An 8193-nucleotide genomic window follows, 5' to 3' on the forward strand; every position below is an offset into this window, starting at 1 on the left:
GCACGCACGCAGTCGTCCTCTCGCTGTCTCGCACACATGAGTGTTACGTAAAGGCAATGTTAACAAATAAACCCTAAAACCCTAGGTGCACAATTGCTGCATTCACGGGTACCGGGTACGTGGTGGAGCACCTTTGTAGGAATAGTCAGCTCGCGTGATAATTTGATCTGTAGGAGTTGATGGTCGGGACCACAGGTGAACGACTTGGAGCGCGGTGGCTCACCAGTTGCCACAGATCGAGTAGCCACGTTTAAAATATCGTTTTTTAGCGGGGTTAAGAGTTCCGATTTTCAATCGCGCATTATAAGTAGTAAGTAGTTTTTAGAACAATTGTTATGGAGCGAAAATGGAATTCATAGTACTACGTACCTCCTTGGCGTATGGTTGTATGGTTTTTTTTGCGATGGAGGTTGTATGGGTTTATGTTGCGAGATGTTGAACCTGGTAGTTCTAGGGAAAATATTATGGTTTAGATTTAGATGCTGGTTTTCAGTAATGAAAGTCGGAAGGGGAAACCCTTCTTTGATTAAAAAACTACTACCTCCATTCTAGTTTACTAGTCCCCATCATACTTTGGGTCAAAGTTTGTCCACGAATTTTACTTGTAAAATGTGAATGGAAAACGAGATTTTGTTATACCCAAACAAAAAAGGACTGGAGGGAGTGATTGCTCTGACACGGACGCGACCTCTCATAGCGCAGGCATTGAACCGGCACGCCGGCCAAGAGGGCCGCACTCGCTGCAGGCCCGGCTGAGCGCGCCTCCTCACCGCGTGCAACCAGCTTAAGACTGCCCCGCCTGCCTTCATTGAATCCGTGCGTGTGCCGGCAACACGTCCTTCCGCGAGCCGGCAGGCATTTTAGAACAGAAAAAATGACTAAAATATATTTAATTTACGCATGGTCTTGACTTGTTGTGCTCGCACTGGTAGCGGGAACTAGTAGAGGATTTTCTTTATTTATAACTCTCCTCACATTTTTTTGGCTTTGAAGTGAATCATGGTTGTGGACATTATGTATGAATGTGAAAATATCTGTGAACATGAGTTTGATGTGGAAGTTGAACTTGGAATGTCGGGCTTGCGCGTGAACTATACCATGTCCAATGCTTCGTCTGTTATTGTTTGGAAAGTAATTGCTGTTATTACATGACCCAAAAAAACATTTTGTGCCACATCAGTAGATGCACGGACATCACAACAGGCATGCTGACTGGATAAACATTTGAACCTAGCTATTATGAAGGAAATTTTGTATTGACAACAATTTTAGATAGCAGAAGATGCCTAGCCTGCTCTGCCTCTGCTAGCTTATTTCTGGCTTCTTCCATCTCTTCTTTGGCTTGGGTGAAGAGAGCATCTGATTGCTCTTTTTGCTTCTTCAGGAACTCAGCTACATTCTTAAGAGCTGCTGCATGCTTTCTTTCAACCTTTACTAATGCCACGAGGACACGAACAGCTAACGACTCCACCTGGCTTATGTGTAATTCAGCATCATCTGGGAATTTGCACCTTGTGTCTAATCCAGCATCATTAGGGAACTGGCACCTTGTGTGTAATCCAGCCTCATTTTGGAAACATGATCTCGAGGTTGACCATACTTCCCTCCTCGCAGGAATTGCATCCTGACATGAAGTTACTTCTTTTTTAGATCAATACTCAGAGCAACCTAGATCCATTTAGTAGAAGCCAGATAAACAGAACTCGGAGAAGTGAATTCAAAAGGAAAAAATAAAAACAGACTACAAGGTGAGAACACCCACTTCCTACATCAAGCTAAAAACGAAAGCATTAGGATGATTAAGACTCTTCTTATTACACATCGAAGAACACCACGCTTAAGAGAAACAGAAACTACAACATATACACATCGAAGAACACGAGGCTACACGAAAGTAATTGAAAGGGTGTTACTTACCAAAGCTCGTTTTATAGGTTCGGTGCAGCACCTCTTTAACTTGCCATGCTCCTTGAAGATGTCCCGAATATCCCGTGTTTGGTCTTCATTGCTCCTCTACTTGTTCGCACTCGTGTTTTTAAAATCTCAACATGGCAAGAAAAATATACTACTAGTAATACTCGCGCATCTTGTGGGCAACATTAAAGCACTCGTCTGCCATGTTAGAGCATCTCCAACAGAATCGCAACACGCGGCGCTTTAAAATAGCATTTACAGTGCTGAGATCGAGAAGTAGATACTAGAGAGTAGAGGATAGTTCTCAGCATAGATAGATAAAAAAGATAATTCAACTACTCCTCATCGTCCGACTCCTCCTCGGTGATGTCCTCCTCCGACGTCTAACTGTAGGCGTGAAGATACCGATCGTCATCGGATTCCTAGGGCGACGCTGCTCCTAGCCTCATGTTGAATTGAGCGTCCGCTTTTCGCCTACGCTTGTCCTCGCGATAGGCGGCTCGCTCCGCCCTCCTCTTATCCCTCTCCGCCCTCCTTTGCGCGTAGAACTCACACTCGTTGATGATGTCATGCGGGAAGTGTTGGCGCCACATCACCATGGCTTCCTCGTCCATCTCGGTGATTCCGAGATGGTGCTCCCGCCTCCGGTTGTCGCGATGATCCTCGTCGGTGCTAAGTCGCGGCAGAGGCGCGAGCTCCTGCGCCCGCTCCCGCGTCGGCACGTTGGGGAAGTTCAATGTTCTATGAGGCCACCGAAGGTGCCACACCGCCGCGTCGTACACACGGGCGGCCTCGTTGGCGGTGTCGAAATTGCCGAGGACGAGGCGCATCCCGCGGAACCGGATCTCGGCGGAGAAGCCGCCGGAGGGGCACGCGCAGACGCCGCGGTATCCCCAAGTTTCTCGGTGACGCGACGGCATGGTGGCGCGGCGGTGGCGAGGCGAAAAAGAGCGGGGAGAGAGCGGTGGTGAGGCACAGAGCGGGGAGGGAGCGATGGCAAGGCACAGAGCGGTGGGAGGACGTTGGATTTTATAAAGCGTGTCGGACGCCGCATGCCAAAACTAGCGCACGCCTGGCCGCTTTTTCCCACGCGCACGATCCTTTCCCGACGTCTCTGCTATCTCTACTCTCTTCTCTACTGTTATATTTATTTTATATTTAGTATTTAATATTTATCTCTACTTCCTTTACTGTCTACTTTTTTTCTCTATAATTTTTTTCTTGCAATATAGGCCGTCTGATTTATATCTGACAGATAGGAAGGAAACAAATGGGAATTTTGCAAAAGGATACCCATACCCCTCTCCAGATTTGCAAATAAGGCCTTCTCTCGTTCATCCTTTTCTCCCACAAGATAAACCACTCATACAAATGCATCTTGATGCGTGCAACGCATGGGCATCTTGCTAGTTCTAAAAACCTTTCCATCATTTGCCACACTACTGGTTGTAGATGAAAAACCTACCCAAGCACAGCGCGATATAGTAGAGACGCACAATTACAAGCTGTTATTCTGTTGGACAATGGAGGCTATAATCAATTACTTTTACGGGAACAATAACACCCAGGAAATTTGAAGGGTAGGTATGAACAAAATTGGAACTGCACATGTACTGCTAAGTGATTCAATACACACATTACCAATTGAGGAGGAGAACGATGGTCGCGGCGGCCTCTGTGAGTCATGGTCGGCAACGGGAGTCAGTTCATTGTCCACGACGGTGGTACTTCTGCGCTTGGCATCGGCTTCCAGGAAGCAGATCCGAGACCGTGGAAGACGATGCCGGGGAAGAGGCTCCGTGTACAATGACGACGGTGGACCGGTTCCAGTGCGGTGTACGAGGTCGTCAATGAGGCAGATGCGCTGCGATGGACGAGTGCGCCGATGTAAAGGGGAGGAGCACGAAGGTTGTGGTGCCGTGGAGAAGCCTATTTTGCGGTGGGGATAGAAAATGGGGAGTATTCAGGTGTACTACTCTGGGTGCCGGGGTGGGGTTGGCTAGGTAGGGTGAACCTGAAGTTACGAAAACAGCCCCCTACCAAGCGTCATCCGTAGGCCTATTTCAAAGGCTATGATGGTAACTTCCCACTGCTCAAATCAGGGTCGCGAGAGATTTTCCCGCCGACCTCAAAATTTTGTGACACTGGACTCCCCGTGTGGCGTGTTGAGTGATTCGGCTAAGCAACTAGCGAGTAGTAGTAGTAAACTCTGCATATTAGGTTTGATCGAAGTCAAACTTCCTAGAGTTTGACCAAGTTTATAGAAAAATATAAACACTTACCATAACAAATATGTATGATGTGAAAGTACATTCAATAATGAATCTAATGGTATTTATTTGTTATTGTATATGTTAATATTTTTTGTTATAAGCTTTCTGAGAGTTTACAAAACTTGACTTTGACCAATGCTAATACGCGGACTTAAATAAAAATGGAGGGAGTACACATTTGTTTTCTTAGTTTGTAGTTAACTAATCATTTGTTGAAATTGTGAAATAAATATATTAGGCTATTGACTTCGAATGTAATGGTCTATACAATTCAATAGTTACAATCATTGTCGAATTCCAAGATGTATACAAGGTCTATAGTACTTCACAACATGCTCAAACTCACATAATCCCAGTCAAATGAGAATCTAAATGCATTTCATAGTCATTACTTTGTAGGATGCAACAAAAACAACCATAACTCTACATCAGCCATTATAGAAGCAACATTTTGACATATCCCAATGTGTGAATGAAAGGTGTAGAGAGAGCTTTTGAAGATGGAGCAGATAGGGCGGGAAAGATTGTATGTATGTGGACGAGAGAGTAGGAGACAAACCTAACAAGACAGAGAGAGAGATAGAGAGAGAAAGAGAGAGGAGGAAGTTAGGTCTGTGAGAAAGATGGATACATGTAATATACATGAGATGCGTGTGCATCTGGATTCTGTATACGAGGAAGGAGAAGAGACAACATGTTTGATGAGAGAGCTGGAAAAACATGGACAAGAGGGGAAGGATCTCGTGGGTTGAGGGATTGACAATTTTGTGCGGGGGAGAAAGGGATTGGCAATTTTGTGCAAGAGAGAGAGAGGGTGGGGGGAGGAGTCAGTCAGCCATCGTCACATCACCCTGCTTCCAAATGACCCCTCATTCTCTAGAGCGATGTGGTCGCCGTCTTCAATCTGCTCGATGCCCTCTTTGAAGATTGAGGTGTTGTGCATGTTGGGGTGCAAAGAAGCACAAGCGAGAGTGGTCGCCGTATAACCTTGGATGGGGATGAATTGTGTGCTCGGGGGAGTGTGTGTGTGTGTGTTGTGCTGCGTGTGTCTGTGTGTGTGTGTTAGATATTGAGAGAAAACAAACCTAAGGAGAGAAATGGGTATTCACGAAGAGATTGTGCGGGCCTTGAGGTGGGCAGGGGCCGGGTGAGGGTGTCAAAATGTGCGCGTTGATGCATGTGTTGCATGCGACCGTGCGAGGGACGGACGAATCGAGAGAGATGGTTGTTGTGTTACGGATGCTCCTCTCTCCGTCTCTCTCTCTCCCTCTCTCTCTCTCTCTCACACACACACACACACAAGTAAACTAGAAGACCATTCTCTCATGTATACACAACGTATTGGCATCTGTCTATGTCTCACTCATGCATGATCATTTGCACATTCACACATCTCTATGTCTGTATCACACGCACACCATCTCCATATTGCCCTTCCGCCACAACACACACATGGACACATACACACGTTCTCTCTTAGTCACACACACAAAATCAGTATTAAAAAAAACTAGGGCGCACCTAAAACGTCCAAATCCAAATAAACACGAACTGGAGCTAAATTCAAATATATGGAAATATTGCAGCGTCAAGAACTTTCACAGGAAAAAAAGTTGAGTAATATTCGAGGATTGTTTTCACACACACAAAAAGGTTCGGTGGAGGTCCTTCGAGCGTGACACAGTGACGCATTGTTTGATCGACTACGCATCAGCGGTTCACGCGCTTGCACATGATTCCGTATCGTGGCTATGGTACTAACTAATAAAAGTGCTGCCTAAGTCTAATGTTTACGTGTACTAGTATGGTTTTCTTTTAAGTTTGACCAACCTTATATATAAAACTAAAGTAAACTCCCACACGCGCACTCATCAATGTTCCACCGCCGCTGTTGCGCATGCCGGCGCCCGCCTGCTCCGGCCAAACAATTTCTCACCCATCACCGCCTTGTCACCGCCATCCCTGTGCCATGAAGCCGAAGGCTCGCCCGCTCACGTCGTCTGCAGTCCCTCCCTGTGATGCCGCCGCGCTGCCAAGCACGCGAGCAGCTGGTGGAGCCGCGTCTATGCATGCATCGTACGAAGAGGAGGATGAGCGTGTGCTCCAACACGCCGGCGAGGAGGAACTAGCGTGTCATTGTCGTCTCCGCCCGCGCGGAGGAGGCGCGCATGGTGGCTGTCACGGTGGAAGCCGGTCGCACGCGCGTCGAGCCCGCAAACCAGGTGCGGACGCGGAATCTACCTTCGAGACCTTGAATGCCACGTGGATCCTGCAATCTGAAGGAGCAATTTGGGTCAGTCAACTCATGTGAGCCATTTGATGCAACATGGATGGCTAGAAGGGCTTCTACCACCTCTTCTGCCGTCTTATTCCTTCGCTCCATCGAACTTCTTTCACAAATCGACTGACCCAAATTATACTACTAGTACGAACGTATTAAGTATAGTAGGAACACAAAGATACGAGCAGTAGTACCAACTGCAAGAAGAACAGTACCAAGACATAGTACTAGTACTATTGTACGTACTAAAGAGTTCAAATAACGAGAAAGAACATAAACATAGTTCTACTGGGGCCTCAGCACAACACACCCTTGAAAATAAACTAAGCAACTAGTCCGCTTGACACTGAAGTAGAACCAGCATGAGCGATGGCACTGCCACCTACTCGGAGTCTGAGTCCACGTCCTCGACTTCGTCCTCGTCCCTCTTCCTCTTCCTCTTTGCTGACGCTTCTTTGCTTGAACCGGACACTGGGCTCTGCTTCTTCATCCAACCCTTGTAGATATTTAAACAAAGGTAGGCATCCATTGCTGCGTACAGGATGTGATCTTCATCTAATGTCTTCGACTCCCATGCATGATGAAACTCGTGATGAGGTTTATTCAGTTTAGCGTACGAAGGATCAATCATGGCTGCTTCCAGGGTCAACATTGAAGGTTGAGAGGAGGACACCGGGCTTGCCTTCTGGAGATCGAAGGGCTGGCCTACAACGAGACCTATCCGACGCAGGACATCCCTATTGTTCTTAAAGCCTACAGTAACGAATTTCACTCTTTTGTCCTTGAGGAAGTTCTTAAAATCCTGGCACTCAACGTCGGCATGGCATATGTGGTAGACCAAGCAAACATTATGTACGCAAACATGGATCACGACGGGCTTCTTCCTCTCTTCGTCCTTTAGATCCGTCTCTCGTCCCAGGAGTGTGGTGTACTCAACATCTAGCCCAGCGACCCACTCATCCATTGAACTGTTGAACATGCGTAGGAAGCGAGCAAGCCATGCTTTCACCGTCTCGGATCCACGTGTGTAGATGACGATGAACTGATCGCCGGTGATGGCTCTAACCTGGTACTCAGCAGCGACCATGGAGATTTGGGAGGCCATGGATTTTGGAGGAGGGTTAGGAGAAGTTGACTGTTGTACCCCGCAAAAAAACTGGGAGCGAACTAATGTGAAAGGACGGGACGACTGGGAGTGAACTGTTGTAAGGTAGAAGATGGGGACGAGTAGGGCGTGGGGTTGCTGGCTTGCCCAGTGGATAAACGGCTGCAAGCCCCCAAAGAGTTCTCGAGAACTATGCGGGACCCACTAGATGTCATGTCTACTAGACCCATATCGTAGGCCTGATGGTATAGCTTCTGCCTGTTCGCACGCCATGTCGGCGTGTGGATGTAACTTCACTTAATTCAGTCAAACATCGCGCCTCCCATGACCTTCGCCTCCCTCGCGCGGTCGCGCCCTTTGAGACTTCGACCGGCTATAAATGAGCAAAATTTTTGCCTTTTTTTAGACAAGCAAATTTTTTTTGCCTACTCCGCATGCATGATACTCCCTCTGGTCCTTTTTATTCCCGTTAACCATTTGCAAAGTGTTTGACCAAATTTATACTTTTTTTGAACACCGCCTTATATTAATTAACCAGCCACACGAGTACACTCATTCGATACAATATTCACCACACAGGGCGGTATGTTATTTACAAGAATACCATCTAATCTATTGTC

This window comes from Triticum aestivum, chromosome 2A (assembly GCF_018294505.1).
Source record: "Triticum aestivum cultivar Chinese Spring chromosome 2A, IWGSC CS RefSeq v2.1, whole genome shotgun sequence".
NCBI lineage: Eukaryota > Viridiplantae > Streptophyta > Magnoliopsida > Poales > Poaceae > Triticum > Triticum aestivum.